This window comes from Notothenia coriiceps, unplaced genomic scaffold (assembly GCF_000735185.1).
Source record: "Notothenia coriiceps isolate Sejong01 unplaced genomic scaffold, NC01 NC01_scaffold00022019, whole genome shotgun sequence".
Classification (NCBI taxonomy): domain Eukaryota; kingdom Metazoa; phylum Chordata; class Actinopteri; order Perciformes; family Nototheniidae; genus Notothenia; species Notothenia coriiceps.
In genome coordinates this window covers 214,556-231,771 of record NW_011354720.1, presented here as the reverse complement: position 1 = coordinate 231,771, position 17,216 = coordinate 214,556, and the positions used below count along the sequence as shown (strand labels likewise).

General features: G+C 41.3%; 1 long non-coding RNA gene across 1 annotated transcript; it reads right to left on the bottom strand.

Annotated features, from left to right (window-relative positions):
* Nucleotides 1–10,958: 10,958 nt before the first annotated feature.
* Nucleotides 10,959–11,732, bottom strand: LOC104953620 (uncharacterized). The gene is made up of 2 exons (XR_799245.1): nucleotides 11,626–11,732; nucleotides 10,959–11,028 (listed from the first exon to the last, which is right to left on the bottom strand). It is a non-coding gene; the product is annotated as an uncharacterized lncRNA (long non-coding RNA).
* Nucleotides 11,733–17,216: the final 5,484 nt, after the last annotated feature.

Genomic DNA, 17,216 nt, shown 5'->3' with positions numbered 1-17,216 from the left:
ATACCAGCCTGACTGACTTATGATCAGGATTTATCATCTTGATTTATGATGAACCTGGTTTGTCCCGCTCACAGCCAGGGAGACGTGGAGACCTGTGTGTGTGTGTGTGTGTGTGTGTGTGTGTGTGTGTTTGTGTGTTCATGAGTGTAAGAGATAGGTTGTGAGATAGCTTAGGTCATAGACTATACATAAAAAGTGCATGTAGTCACAATTGGTTTGTGGAATAAGGTTCTGAAGTCGCCGCTTTAGGATTTTAGATATTTTTTAGAATACATTCTCATGATAACCCTGAAAACACATTGCAGCTTAAAGTTCTTAGTCAAAGAACATGGATATCACGCAGATCGGTAGAAAACTATCCATCAGAAAGTAGGCGGGTCCTAAAGCAAACCCTGCTTTATTGTCTATTTTACTCAAAAATGGACCATCATTTTACTCATTGAACACAATGCTGTAGTGAAGAAGCTTTGAAACTAGCGTTTTAAGCCAACATTTGTCAATAAAAGGTTTGATTAGGTTATTAAATCAGGTGAAAAGCAGGGCAATTTCCTCATAGATTTTTCAGTAATACCCTGCACTGTTGTCTATTTGACTTGAAACAGGACCACACTTTACTAAATGAACAGAATCCTTCATTGAAAAAACTTGAAACTAGCGATTGAGGCAAACAACTTGACGAAAAAGTAAAACAAGGGAAATTAATAGTCACAAGTAGTGCAATTTTCTTATAAACTTCAATACAATCTGACTTCTTTCTGCAATTAGTGGACTCGTGCCATTTTTGCCTTTAGATAGAATGCCAGTTTAATGCAACTCCTGCATGAGCTTTACTTTTCAAACTTTGAGGTTGCATCTTGGCCTAGGCGCATGAATGAGTGCAAAAATAATAATTGTAATTGATATCACATGAAAAACAAAAAATGTGACCTCTCGTGAGCAAGTGTATAACACTCCGCTCCCTTAGCAACTAGACGGCACTGTTTTTTGTTTGTGTGTGAATATCTGTGACGGTGAACTTGAAGCAGGGTGTTGCAGAAAGTTAAAATGATGCGCCAGTTTTTCCCAAGATAAATGAAGGCTAGAAAATCTCAAGACTGAAAGCTAATTGAAATGACTTAATAAAATGTTTCAAAACTGTGAACAAGAGGACCCACATTTTGAGCAATCAATGCATGCAGCATGTCACCATGCAATGAGTCAATTTCACTCCATATTGTGTGGTACCAGGCAAGCAGTCCTAACTACTAAATGCCGGGTGCGAGGACATGGGGGCTATTTAGTAAACATCTTTCAATTCCATGCCAAGCGGCCAGTATCAAGCCAGGCAGCCCCTTAGCCCCCCCCCCACCCCCACACACACATCTATGTTGGGATGCTGAGAAACAGGCCGTCTACAGACCCAGGGGATGGAGGGATGAGAGGGGAGAGAAAAGGAGCAGAAGGAGGAGGAGGAGGGGGGGGGGAGAGAGAAAGAGAGAAGGAGGGCACTGGAACACATCCACAGATTAACCCTCACAGAGGAGAGGGAAAATAGAGCGGAACTGAACATACGTGTCTGTGTGTGGAGTGAGAGAAAGGCGACATTCACAACAAGACAGAGGTGCCCATTGTATCCCTCTGTCTTGCAGTGGACATCCAGAATAAAAGGTGACACATACACACCTTTACTTGTCCAGTGCAACCTTCTATTCTCCTCCCTTTACACCCTTACTTACCTCCTAAAGCCACTGCTAATCCTCTCCTTCACAATCCCAAATAAAAGCAACATAGAGGGAAAGAGAGCGCAGGAAAGGGGGTTAGGGCAAAGAGGGCTTGCTTGTCGCATTGTGCCAAGCCTTCATCTCTAGATATGGTATAGAGTTCAGTCTAATGGGGAGGCATTGTTTGAATGACAGTAACGTGTGTGTGTGTGTGTGTGTGTGTGTGTGTGTGTGTGTGTGTGTGTGTGTGTGTGTGTGTGTGTGTGTGTGTGTGTGTGTGTGTGTGTGTGTGTGTGTGTGTGTGTGTGTGTGTGTGTGTGTGTGTGTGTGTACGCCACTTTGCAGGGCCAATAATCTGTTCACACCATCGTATGTCGGGGCTCTCTTCTTATCTAGGGACAAAAACCTGCACCCATGGGGTTTTATTACATTTTATTTTAGGGGTAAGACTTAAGACGGGTTTTAGGTTTGAACTATAGATTTTAGTTGAGGTCAAGTTTGGGGTTAACTATGTAGTAGTTGTTAAGCCCTCAGAGATGTGTCCTCACATTTGCAATGGTAGTGTTTAGGTGCCTTCAAAAGAAGAATTAGTTCCACATTCATAAAGAGCTGCATCGGTTGATCAACGGAAATTATTTATAAAGATTAAAATATGTGTTTGCTTTTTGCTATTTTCAGTAACTCGAGTAGATTTACTTTTTTTCTGTAAAGTTTAAGAGAATATATTTAGTTTTTGGACTAACACAACAACAAGTCATCCCCTTGTAAAAAAAATGGTATGGTTTTCTGACAATTTTATCAAAGGATGTATCGAGTAATCTAGAAAATGATAGGCAGATTATACATTATTTGAAAAATAATCCATAGTTGCAACCCTTCCTTCAAGGTTAAAATCCACAAAACTGTACATACCATCAATTTTGAGATTATATTAATTCCCACCTCCTAATTTGTTCATTTCTTGTAAGAAAATGTGAATTCTTTGAAATTCAAGAATTTGATATTTGTGCTATGATATGCATCATGGTCAGCTGTCCCTTTTTTTTGGTTTATATTTTATTTGAGCTTGCAATTTTAACCAGTCATTTAAAATGTAGGTAGATTTACTCTCATCACTTACACAGCATGTGCTTAACAGTATGAATCATAGGCCTATTGAAATTTACTGCAGTGTGCAGCAAAGTGTTTGCAATGACACACCTACTTACTGTAACATAGTTTAAATTTAGCATGTAGCTGAAGTGATCACAGTAGGAAAATAAGATATGTATGATAATGAGAAACCTCTCAATACAAGTCATTCATTGATCATAAAAGAGATTCCCAAAACAAGACATGACCACTATACAGCTGAAATATCAAAGAGGAAATATTATACTCATTGACAGGTTCATATTTGTTTGTAGTGTCTCTCCTGTGACATGTTTCCATGCTTTAATGTTCAAAAGTGCTTTATTTTTCTCATACTGCCTGTGCTGCAGTACCTTTTCACCTTCTGTCTGAAACGAAAGCCCAGTCTGCTCTGATTGGTTATTTTATATAGCTCTGTTGTGATTGGTCAACAACCTAGATATGTGTCTACAATGTCCCCGGACCTTAGCATATCACATACATGTGTTGGAGCGCCAGCCAATAGAAGCACGAGTGTTACATAGCTATGTCACTATGATACGGAAGTAAACAAAGGAGCCCCATGGAGGCCTTTCAGGCAAGGGGGGGGTTGGAGAACTTTGGGATTTTAGCCTTTGCCAGAAAAGGGAAAGCCCCTGCCAATAGAACATTGCTTTTGTAACTGTATTAAACTACATCCATGCCATATATAGGACCAGAATATCTGTGTGTATATTTTCAATATCATTACCTGTTTCAATTATGGTTTGTAGTTGATTTGTTTAATTGAACTACGTCTGTGGCAAATTCTATTCATCAAGTGTTTTGGTCACAAAAGAATACTATATGACAGGTTTACATCCTTAACACCATAAAATACTCAGTGTGACACAATACAACCATTTCTAGATGTATAATCATGTAAAAACGTTACAATCATTGCATTTTTTCAGTCAAAGATGTATTAAAACCGAAGTTTTGCTATTGGCAATTCACCATGTCTTAATGTCCTCCAAACAAAAAGACTGACTACACCTTTTTACAAGTTATCTGGTTGTTATCTAATCATATATATTTTTTACAATTGTTTAACGGTTTATTCATCTTCATAGAACAGGTCTCTAAACATAGAGCATGTTTACTTGCCTTTGATATGATGCCAAAGCTAGTATTGTACATCAAATGCTCCCCCGCTGTGAAAAGCTGCAGTGTGTGTGTGTGTGTGTGTGTGTGTGTGTGTGTGTGTGTGTGTGTGTGTGTGTGTGTGTGTGTGTGTGTGTGTGTGTGTGTGTGTGTGTGTGTGTGTATGCTCCCTGTATCTGTAGTTGTGGAAACAGAGAGGCTCTACAGATCCAGATACACAGTCAGATACACGGGGGAATAGCTGTGAGTGAGTACTGTTGGTTTGTTTGACAGGGACCTCTTACCCCTGTCTCTCACACCTCAGATAGAGAGAGACAAATACACGGGGATGGCAGATAGCAGACGAGTGAAAGGAAGAGCAGAGAGGGAGAGAAACACATAAAGATAGACCACGAGGTGTAGAAGACGGGCCTGGGGAATAGGAGGCGTAACATAAAGGAGCAAGAGCAAAGCGCCAAAGGAGAGGCGACAATAAAAGGGTTTGGGAGAGAAGGAGAGAATTAAGGGAGGAGAGGGGTTAGGGAGAAAAGGGAGGGGAAAGGGAGAGATAAGGAGGGAGAGAAAGCTTGGCACTGCACCGGGTAGTGGAGGGTTTATTATTTTCTGTTGCACTCAATCAAACGCCGGCCCTCTGAACAGAGAGCAATGCTGGCGAATCATCCTGGGGGCTTTCTCTCCCTCTCTCTTTCTTCCTCTCTTCATCCCTCCCCTCCTCCTCCTCTCCCCTCTTGCTCTCTCTCTCTCTGTCTTTTTTTCCTGCGGTGTATGAGTGCTATCCATCTGTCAGCTGTCAGTGCCAGTGAGAGATATACAGAGCTGTCACTTCGCGTCAGCCTGGGTTTGGGAGGCCCCTCTTTTGCAGCTGCTGCTCTACACATACTTTCCCTATGGCTGCACAGGGGGGCTGCCATTAAAGTACAAACATGAGCACACACACACACACACACACACACACACACACACACACACACACACACACACACACACACACACACACACGCCGGTCAATTAGAAACCTGATAATAAGCAGTCAGTGTTGGATAGATGATGATTATCACGATTATTACCATCGTTCTTTTAATGTCCCTTGGTCTTATTACAGTTTTATGACTTTTCCGCTATGAATGGTATAACATAATTGCACGCCTTTTCTTTTGTAGTGAAACAGTCAAATCTGATATCTGAAGAGAATTTTTTTTTTTTTAAAGTTTCCCTTTTCAAGCTATAGAGCGCCAAAGGGAAACTATTCTGTTTCAGAAAAAAAGGAAACCTCATTCGTTTGACATTTGAAATGTCACTAAAGGCATCATTTTTGGAACAGAGCCTTACAATCAGTGTTTCCTTTGGTTGATGAAAATACAAATCTAGAATCACCTTGTTAGCCGAGTGGTTCCAGCAACACACTGGGTTAGATTCCAGCCCTTAAGTCCTTTGTTGCATGTCATACCCCTCCATCCCTTTCCAATTTTACACTGTAATCCTTCATTTACAGGGGCCAAAAACATATTTAAAAAAAGGAAAATCTTTTTTTATTTTATATGTATGGTTTTAGTGGCCTTTAACAAACATTGTTTTCCAAATGTTCATGAGCCCTAGACCATTGCGGGTTAAATGCCACTGCCCAACAGAAAAGGCAATTTCATTGGCAAGTCGAGGGGCCACAGTTACTTTAGCCTGTCCGTTAAGCTGGAGATAGGAACAGTTTAGACATTACAGCTCAAACTTTGGGAAAATTACCTTTTTGTGGATGTGGATAAACCAAGCTGTAGCACTGGTACATTTTCAATAGAGCTTTATTTGTATGTGTATTAAGAGAATGGTTATAAAAGGTTAAAATGACAAATGTTTAAGGTTATGGTATGGTGGAAGCCAATAATCTTCGAACATGGATTGTAAACCCCAGAAAACACTATTTTTTTATCTGTGAATGCTTTCAAAAAGACAAATTAAAGAGAATGCTAAATGAAAGATTGCAGTCAGAGCGAGTTGAACAAGACTTTAGCTCAGTATTTGTGTCTTGAAGTACACAATATCAAGGTATGCATAATCTGTTCCGACAAATTACAACCCTGTTAATATTAATTATTTAAGATCAAGTAAAAATAATTCAGTTCTTGCATTATTTAAGCCCTTATGGTCCGTCCACACGGCGGCGTGCGTTAAAGCTTCAACGCTTCTTCTTCCCACTTTGAATGAGGGTGACGTCACGCTTTGCCGAACTGCATTGTGGTTCCGTCGCTTCGCTGCCGTGTGGACGCTGTGTTAAAACCTTTCAAAACCCATTGGATAACGTTCAAAACAAATTGGCCATGTCTACAATAATACAGATTTTGGGGTTAATTATGTTTCTGTAGCATATTGGTACCCAATAAAAGACCTTAAAGAAAGCTGTTGGGATTTGTGTATATATGTGTCTGTGACTTGTGGTAGTGGGGTTAAAACAGGACGACTGCATTGCCAAGTAGGGTTGAAAGGGTGGGATGGAGGGGTAGGTGGTGTTGGGATGGATATGTGTGGGGGGCAATTACACAAATTAATTGCAGGCCTCTGCTGACACCACTCAGGAAGAAGAAATGAAGGGTACACATGTGTGTTCTATGACAACAAGAGAAAAGGGGGATGTGTGTGGCTTCCTTCCATGCCATCCATTTGTATATGTTGACAAGATTGCCGGGTTTTTGTGCCTATTGTGCCACTCCTGCCATTCCGGCGCCAATTGTGTTGGGTTTTGGGGCCTCGTTATTAGAGGGTGACAGTTTCTGGGCGGAAACAAACACGACTCTGACGATTAACACCATGTCACTATGTCAGCTCAAACAGTAATCCTGATATTCTGTCTATCGCACATGTGTGCAGTGAAAAGGAGGGGGGAGGTGAGGGGAAAGGACAGTGAGAATATCATAGAAATAGAGAGGGAGAGAGAGTAAGAGGCATCGGCAAGATCCCAGGAGAGACAGATAAAGCCGTGTCGTTCATTGAGGACATTGTGTACGTGCCGGCGTACTGTAATGCAATGTTAACATCCCTCCCAATCCCGGGCTCTCCACAGGGAAGAGCAAGGCCTGCTGGGGGATCTGTTTAGTTGATCAGACGTGCCAGTGCTCTCACCAGGCAGGGGAATAGACTAGTGTGGGATACAATAAGAGAGCAGGGCGTGACATACTAGGATGAGATAAAGGAGTAGAATAGCATTGTAGGGCTAAGCATGAATAACATGGCAAAGTCAAAGGACGAGATAGGGTACTATACTATGGTATGAGGTGTGGGTGAGAGGGGGGATACAGAAAAGTAGGGTATTGCATACGATGGATTATGATAACATTTCCAGTAGTAGTTGAGGTAGTATCCTTGAGTCGGTAGCACTAGCTTTTCCAAGTTCTGACATTACCGCGTACACAGCATTAGCATTAATGCATAAATGTTTCATTTTGTGATGATATTATACATTTTGTATTTACTAAGCCAGCAACTGAAAAATGGTTAGATTCAATAAAATATTTAGATGCGTTACTTCAATTATCAGTTACGCTTGAATATCAACCGTTTGCCAATGTTAGCTAGCTTACAATCTTTCGGAATCAGCCAAACAAAATGGATCGTTTTATCACATTTGCATCTGTTTTTTTTTTTCTTTTTTCTATTTATTAGGAACGGTTTTCCTCATAAATGTATAACAGGTCTGAAGTAGGCCATAAGTAACTAAAAACTATTTTACACTAGAAAATGTAAAAGTATAAGATGAAAGTACGTTTTTAAGTATGCAAGAATCATATAGTCCCAATAGCTATCATTATTGTGGCATATACGGTTTGATATGGAAGTACTCAAGTCATATACGAATATCAGACAAGACAATTATGCCATTTTTTTGCTGTGCATCATCTGACACTGGGTATAACAATGGTTTTAGTATGGAGCTCATTTCCTGCCATAACTCCACAAACAAACTAAACATGTTTTACAAATGCCCTATATTTCACTAACAAACACAATGTTGTTTGCAAATACAAAAAACCATTTACAGACTAATGCATTTGTTTTGCAAATGAAAAACATACATATCAAACAAACATATTACATTTTTCTTATAAATCTTGTTTCAAAAACTGCATAGCTATATTTGTGTGTACTTGTAAGATATCTGCTTTATTTGTTCCTCAAACAGGATTTATTAGAAAATGTAATGTGATTGTTTGATTGATACGTTTTTTTATCTGCAAAACAAAATGCATTAGTTTGTAAAGGGTGTTTGTATTTGCAAACCACAATGTGTTTGTGAGTGAATCATAGGGCATTTGTAAAACATGTTAGTTTTTTTGTGGAGTTATGGCAGGAAATTAGCTCCATATGTTAGGCTATACAGTAAACTAGTCACAAATGGTGCTGCAGAGCACTAGCATTGGAATTGATATTTGACAGTATGGCTCACTAAGGCAAAGGCTAGTGTGACAAAGACAGAAAAACAATAGAGTATCATAGGATGATGTTGGATCATAGGTAAAAGCTTGTGATTTCTTTGCACGCAGTAGCTTTGCACCAGAAGGTGAAGCTAGGCCAGTTTATCCACGGGCCTTTTTTGCGATCAGATTGTAACTCAGTGCCACTCCAACTCCAACGCCTCTGTGGGCAGATTGGCTTCACCTTCACATTCTCAATCAGCTTTTCTATCATAGAGGTGTCACATTAACATACATGCATGCAAACATGCCATGCAAAATAAATGGCAACTTGCAGATGGGCATGTTTGTGTGCAAGTGAAAACACACACACATATACACATGCTTTCTTCCCCTCCTCCTCCAGCACCTCTCAAACCCATTATTGGCAGCAGTTCAGTGACGGCTGTGTGACTGCCAGTACTGCGGATCTGCTCCTGGAGCGAGCTCTCCCCATCAGCGCTGGCTTGATTACCCTGATGTATGCACACCCAGACACTTGACAATCTCTCAGCATTTACATATGCAGCCTCAGCACTCCACACTACTTCTGATCTGAGGTGTGTGTTTGTGAGATTTACCGTGTGTGTGAGCGCGAGAATGTGAGTGTTCGTCAGGCGTGCGGGAGAAGATGAGGAGAAAGCAGGAGAGGAATGGCAGCTCTCGCTCGCTAAACGTAAAACAAACAAACTTTAATCCGACGCCGAGCCCCTGCTCTTCAAAGACGAGACGGAAGTAAGAAGGAGGAATAGAGTATGAGAGAGAAAGAGACGCCTCACCTAAGGGTGCGCAACGCCGTAAACACACAAACAGAGCGTTTACCAGCCGGCCCGTTATTCACTCTCATGTCAAACACGTAGCACTCAGAACTAACTACCACACACACTACCGGGGATAGAGCTGTGTTAAAACCCTCACAAAAGCCTGCACTTGACTGATGTTTTTCTTTCTTTTCACATGAAAAATCATCATACAAACAACCCAAACTCCCCCCCCCCCACTCTCAGCCCCCAAACCTGATTCAAAAGGGCCTGCCTCTTGTTCTTTCTTTCTTTCTTTCCATCTCTGTCAAAGTGTCGGTGAGAGGCAGAAACAGAGAGACGGGGAAAGAGAGGAGGTCTGGGGAGTTGCACCGTGTCGATCCTTTTTGGCTGGCGCTTCACAGGGAAAGCGGGCTCGGCTGATCATCATTAAAACGCACACAACTTGACATGTTTATTTAATGGCTGCTCCCGGCGAAGACGGCAAGCTGCTGCTATCTCTCACCGTCACATGTTGATCTACCACCGTGCCATGTGGGTCTGCGAGCGTGCGCGAGAGAGAGACAGAGTGTGTGCGTTAATCTTCTCATATGTGCCTTTAATTTCCTGTATGAAGATTTTCTGTAATGTACAAAGGGGAACTCTGTTCTATGGAAATATTGTAAAGTCAGGTCAGGCTACTTTGTGTTTGGATTAAGTGGATTGAAGTGGTTGTTTCTCATACCACTGCAATATTTACACTAGGTTTAACTGTGACTGAACATATAATGCAGATTTCAAACCTCTCCGAAATCTGTATAATCTAAACAGTCCATGCCTTTAGTGAACATGCCAACCGGCGCCACCCCGCTGCATAAATACCTTTGATGGCTTCAGATCACATCGGCCAACAGTCCAATGAGTGAAGCCCTCGGTGATCAGAGAGGAAGCAATTCTTTATGTTTTGCTGTTAATGCAGTGGTAGGGTCAAAGGGCTGATTGAATTTGCATCTGATTTTGTGTTGAGGATTTCATTTAAATACATTAAAATACTTGACTGCAAATGTTTATCTTTGGGTGGCTTTGGAATTTTGTTTCATTGGTACAAAAAGAAATCCTCGGGATTGTGAGAAACAGCATTTCAATCTGCTGTCTGTATCACACAAACAGCAGATTGACAATAAAGTTGTCTTTGACTTTTTACTTGAAACTACACACATGAAGAGTACATGAGGTCATTTTCTCAATTTTCTGTTTTAATCGCGCATCAATTGATGTTTTTGATAAACATTAACATATTATAAAAGTCACCTTATGTTGTTTGCTGTGATTGTTTGCGAGTAGCTACTTACAAATCAATGAGCAACATTAAAGGTTCCATTGTTGAGGTATACTAAAATAGATTTATACTGTGCAATTTTCGAAACTCACATTGGTTTTTCATACAGCATCTCTGTATAGTATGTGTATTCACACTCTGTCCGCCCATGTCTAACAGTGCTTTTTTTTACAATGGCGTCGGTACAGCCGTATATGTTATATGCTAACTAACCGAACTGTACCTACAACTGTTGTTATTTAGGTGCACTTGTGGAAACTGCGCCATGATGCCTACCGAAGTGGAAAAACGTCTGTTGCAAAGAAATTAGAAAGGTAGCCTAGCTGACAGTTACAACATTATGTAGCCAGCTAGCTGAAAACACTAACAGTAGCACACAACATTATATGCCAGGATATACACCATGCATACCCCACACCCTGCAGAACCTCAGATTTGATTATAGACCTTTGAGGCGTAGAGCTTTGTAAGCTGGTGCTGTGGCTTTTTAGGACGAGGCATCAGAGTGGTCATCCCGTCATGTGTTGTCCGCTGGATACGCCAGGAGTTTCCTGATCTGGCTGGACGAAATCAAATGCAAATCACAAAATATTAGAGAAATGTAGTTGTTTTAGGTTTGTTAGCTTGCCAGCTAGATTAATGTGCTAACCTACGTTTGCTAGTTGTTCAGTGTAATATGCCAACCTACTATGAACAACAGCTAGTGGTTCATATTAGGCTAGCAAGAACATGTTTACAATTGCAATCTTATACGGGTAGTCTGCTACATTCGGTCATTCATTGTAGCTGGCATAAAAACAATGTTTTCCCTAGCATGTCTAGCTCTTAGTAGCCTTCTTGTTTAGCTCTGTAGCATACACGCTCGGAATGACAACTATAATGTAATTAAGTTTCGCGACTGACCGTACGGTAAATCACCCGGAGTATACTGTCTATGAGCATTTCGTGTGTGAATGCAGACTCCTGCTATGAGATACATCAAAGGCCATCTGCTGACATTGGAGGTGATGTATGGAAACACTAGCAACTTAGTTAGCCCAGTTAGCACTGTGTCAATGGCTTAGCAGCCCGAAAAACGTTTACCTATTTAAACAGTCGTGGTAGATACCTTGTTTGTTTTAAACATCATAAATACACAAACAACAATGGATACTTACAGGTTGTGTACCCGAATCTCCCGCTAGTCCAAACAAAGTAGGAACAGCATCGTCCTTCAGTGTCCTACGCTGTGCATATCCGGCATGAATCGCTGCAATGTTTGCGAAGCTTTGCTCCGTGAAATGTCAACCACTGACTTCATTGTGGTTCTGCCCTCGGTAAGGCATACATTGAAGATTTCCCCTCACAAGACAGGAAACAGACCCTTGTTGGCATCACTGTAGTTTTGAACTGAACCTGAGCTTCCTACAGTATATATGTTCGGCTGGCAGAGGGTGCGGCCATAGCTCTGGGCGTGGCTACTGGGTATCCCTACGTCACAATACCCAGGAAGAAAACATTGGAAAATGAGATATCTCCAACGAGGCGTTTTCGGGAGGTCTTTTCTGTATTAGAGTTTTACTCCCTACAGGGTGTACTTTGAGGGGTTTTGATTCTGCAGACCGTTTACAATCATAAAAACCTTCATAACACACAAGGGGACGGGTAATAACCGGAAAAGCATGTCAATATTCACTCCCCTTTTAGCTCTGTTTCGGCCTCCACCAACCCTTTTTCCTTCTCTACTATATTCATTAGTTAGTCGCTAAGTTTGTTTGCCTGATAGTTGTGGGGAAAATAACTTTCTGTTGCATTTGGAAATAATGTACATGAGAGCAGTGGGAGTGCACAAAATAAGTTAAGTTGTGGTCGTAAAACAATTAGCTGAACAAGCTTAAATGTTTGATGGAACTAAATTAATCTGCTGACTTTGTGATCATTATTTGACAGTGTATCACAATGAGTAGTGGTCTTACAATTTGACCTACTCATTATACATACGTTTACTACATAATACTTTTACAAAAAAAAGAAAGCCCTTGGCAAGATTATTTTCCAATTCTTAAACAATAGATAAGTGTACTATATGCATAGGTCTCTTACTCTAAAATTAGAAAATGTCCAAAAAAACTGCTTTAAATTAAAAGGCACTCTGACAGTGCAGACCTTTGCCTAGTCCTTGTAAAATAAAATACTTATATTCACCCCTTGATCCCAATCTACTCCAACATTTTGTATTTTATTCCTTCTTTTCACACTAAGGGCAGAAAAACAAACTGAACTGAATTGAAAACACATCATCCTTTGCAGTGATAATAACTTACCGTGAGTTGAAGACAAAGTGAGAGAACAACATGCAGTGCTAGGTGAGGGCTTGTGGGTGAAGCAGCAAAGAGAAAATAAAATTGAGTGAAGAGGGATCAGAAGTATAGAACAGAGCAGATGTGTGTGTGTGAGTGAGAGACTGCAGGCGGATTAAGGCGACATACTTCCTTTTTTGTTTGTTTGCGTGTGTAAACGCAGTTTTGATGAAATATTAATAGTGCTTTCCAAAATGCCTTGTAAAGGATCCTCTGTCTTTGACTTCTCCATCTGTAGCACCTCAGGTAGGTATTTAGTATGCCGTTCTTTCTGTCAGGAGGGAACCGGCAACCCTCCATGTGTCGAGCTGTCAGCACAAATCTGCCGCCGCCCCGCCCCTTCCCCCACCCTGTGACACACCTTTAGTCCCACAGTCTGGGGCTCTGCCGCCCCGCCTACCTAATCGCCATCCGAAACTTCTCCCTGCACTTTTCTTGTTGTACTTTAATGATGACAAGCACTCATCAAATAAAAGATAGAATACAAGAGATGTGTGAATGATTGATACTTTATGACATATTTCCTGATGTACGTCTTCTTTTCCTCTCACCAAATAAACTGAGACGCGCTTTCTTTTGAGATCGGGTTAGCTTGATGATATTGATTGCACTTCAGAGAGCGGCGTGATTGGCAGCTGCCAAGGATCTGAGGATCTTATCCCAGCCGTGCACCCACCCGAGCATCATCCCAGAGCCCCTACAGAGGAATCAGATACACCGACAATCCCTCATCTCCCTTTGCCGCGGCTAATGCTGCCTGACTGAGGAACGCTAGATGATAGTGTCTGTATACAAACATGAGTCTTGCTTGCGGTTTAGCCAAAAAGGCCTCATGCTGGGGGCGTGGGCGGATTATGAGACACCGGGCCCCTGGGCAAAGGCCCAAAGACCTCTTCCATATATGAGCAGGATAAAAGGACTTCAAAGTGTTAAGCATCTTTACTGTATGTTGTTGTTTCGCAAATTTGTTGTCGTTTTGTGTTTTGGTCTTTTTGTAGTTATTTTGAGTCATTTTGTGAGTGCTTTGTGTACCTTGCAGTCCTTTTTGGCTCTTAAGTGGTAGTTTTTCCCCTTTATAATATTTTTTTAAGTCTCTTTGTGTCTCTTTGCAGATAATTGTCATCTATGTACAGTATCTACTTTGGTCTCTTTGAAATCTTATTATATCTTGTTTTAGTCGTTTTATGTTTGTTGTGGTCATCTTGATTGTCTTTGTTGTTGTTTTTCTTTGTAATTATTTTGGTCTTTTTTTATTTACATTGTGGTTGATTTTAACTTCTTGGCAGTGGTGTTGTATCTCTTTTTCTAGTCACGTTGTAGTTACTTTGTTGTCTCTTAGTAGTCATTTTGTGACACTAGTTATTTTGTATCTCTTTCTAGTCATTCTATGTCTTTTTTGGTTGGTTGCCCTTTTCTCCTAGTTCTTATAAGTATCTTTGTGGTCTTTTTGAATCCGTTTGGGTCTCTTTGTAGGGTTTCACTTTCTTTATGGATATTGTCAGTCCGTTCTTGGTTGGTACATGTTTCATTGAGTGACATTGTATAGGTGAAGGCCGGATGGTCCCCTGACACTCATTTGCCCCTTGGCCAGTTGAGTAATTCAACCGTGGTTGGGGGAAGCAGAAACTCTGACACTCGTTGGCTTTCAGAGTCTTATGACGTTTACAGAGGCTTAAAGAGTCAGCTGTCAATCAGTTGCGCTGGTGTCATTAGAAAGGTGAAACATCTTGCAGTGTCATCACAACTGGTCAGCCAGACACCCACCAGGCTTCCTGTCACAAGGAGTGCCTAATTATAGTTGGACTGCATCAAAGGCTTCATTTACAAAATAGAAAACCTCATTTCAATCTTGTGATTTGAGGCTGAAGGGCAGGAGACAAAGAGAGATACGGCATGTTACAAACACTGCTTTCAGTTGGATATATTTGTACATGTGTGCATGAGTTCCTGTGTCTTATGCTTTGAAAAAACATGGAAGAAGTATTTTCCTGCCCCCGAGCCTCATACAAAGACGGCATAAAAAAAATATATATATATACAAAGAGAAAAAAAAATATGGCGACTGTTGCCTGAGGAAGTATGGTTGTCATAAAAAAAAAGCCGGGTTGGGATTTGTTGGTGTCACTCAATAAATCAGTGGGAGTTTAATTACCAGCCTGGTGTGGTGGAGCCGTGACAAGCAAAATGTGTGTGTGGTTAGGTTTGTGCCTATACCTGTGTCTATGCGTGGTTGAGGAGCGGAGCAGCCGTGACAGGCACTAGCTCTGTGAGTTAGCATTCCTCCTGGGCCGAACCCTACCAAAAAGGCAGGGCAGAGCTTCAAACACACATTCAGGGTCATACCATCTTTGCCAGATAGGGGTGGGATAGGTGTCTGAGGGATCTGCTTACAGAGTTTCAATTCACTCTAATCCCATCCTTTCCATCCCCTATACCTCTGCCCCACACACCACCTCTTCCTTTTATGAACTGTGCTAGGCAGGAACTTCGGAGGCTAATCTCTGCCTCATAGTCCAGCACACACCAACTCTGACCCTCTGCACTATAATCCTGTAACAAGAGAAAAGAGTGAGGGATGAAGAGAGAGAGAGGGAGGCAGCGGGGAGTGAAGTATGAGGGAGGAACAAACCAAGATCTATTGTAACGTAAACGCAGAGATAAACTCCAAATTCTTGCTGTGCGGAATGTTTTCAGATACTATAAATGTGTGACTTTGAATTAAATTATTAATCATTTCAGTGTGATTGCAGTGTATAAACATGCCTGTCAGTGTGGGGGGGAAACTGACATTTTGCTTTGGCAATATTTTACATGAATTCCAATCAAATCTGGAAAGATTTGAAATAAAAAATAAAGCAGCGGGTAGAATAAAATAGCCGCAGATAGCAAACACAGGTCTGACAGAGGTAGGAGAGGTGATGATAGGCAATAGGTAAGGTTTTTCTTCTTCTCCAATTCTCTCTGAGGTAACATCCAACAATTTGAAGGTTCAATGGGCAAGATTACAGTTCTGGTAGAGATGAGTTAAAAATACAGGGTGAGTGACACACAAACACACAAACACACACACACACACACACACACACACATTAGCGTGCTGCAGTGCTGTGTTTGCCGTTATTGGCTCTTTTCAACTGTAGCACACGGATGAAAAGAGTCAGCATTACAGCTGTCAATTCAGATGGAGATCAGGTGGTGGGAATGAATGAGGAACAGCAGATAGTGGCTCCGCTCCGGGTTTGTCTACACGCACACACAAGACATTAACGTGTGCTTGAATGCATGCATGCTAAGGCATTTGCAGATGCTAACCCTTTAAAGATAAATCCTTATTAGAATTCAGGTTTTTGCTGTCACTCACGGATATTTGCTGATGGCCGCTGCAAGAAATAATAGCAGCTGCAAGAGCCTCTCATTATTCAAAGTATGTTCAGATTCCAGAGAGCTAAATATCTGCCAATATCTCACACAGGCTTTTTTTCAATCGATACAAAAAGCATTCAAAAAGAGAAATATCCCAAAGAGAGTAATTAATTTCCTGGCACCTCAGATTTCATAGCTTGTGAAACAATGAGCAGATAAAACAACACTCCACTACAGTGTAGATTTCAATGCTAATAGACAGGTGCCAATCTAGCTCGCTTTTTTTTCTTCTCCCCCCTCTGCTAGACATGTGTGCTAGTTGGCTGAGAGACATTAGCATTTGTTTTACCTCCCATCCCATGTGCTAGAGCCTCAGGCACCACAGTCAAAGAGACACCACCACCTCCCAAATATCTCATCTCATCTCTCAGTATGTGCGAGTGTGAACGCGAGACACAGTGTGCTCTCGCTCGCAGACACAAAAACACACACTGTGGCTATTGATATGATTTTATTAGATATTTCGCACAAGACAATTCTCTTTTTTTGCTTTGGCAATACTGTTCTAATGGATTACCATGCCAATAGGGATCTGGATTGTGAGTGTGTTGGAGTGCATGTCCACATTGTGGTGTGCATGTGCTAGTGCGCCCCCTAGCTCTCAGCTGAGGCCCTTACCCTCTTTTTCCCTTTTTTTTTTCTCTTCTCTTCCTCCTGCTGTTCCTCTCTTGCCCTACATATCAGTCCCGGAGAGAATAGACCCGTCTAACACCCGGCTTCACAGAGACGCTGTTTTGTCATGTTTTATATCATTCTACTAATGGCAAGAAAAGCAGGCCCTCTGACTAAAGACTGTAGCATCCCTAAAGATCTCTGGTAACAAATGCTCTGCAAAAGGAAAGAAAAAACACGTGACGACTCGCCTTAACCGAGCTCTCTGTTCACACCAGCAAAACTCTCTTGTGTTGTAAACAGTCTGAGAATGGCTGTGTTTTTTTTTATCCATATTTGTAATAAAGGAGACAGACGAGAGGGAAGAGATGGAA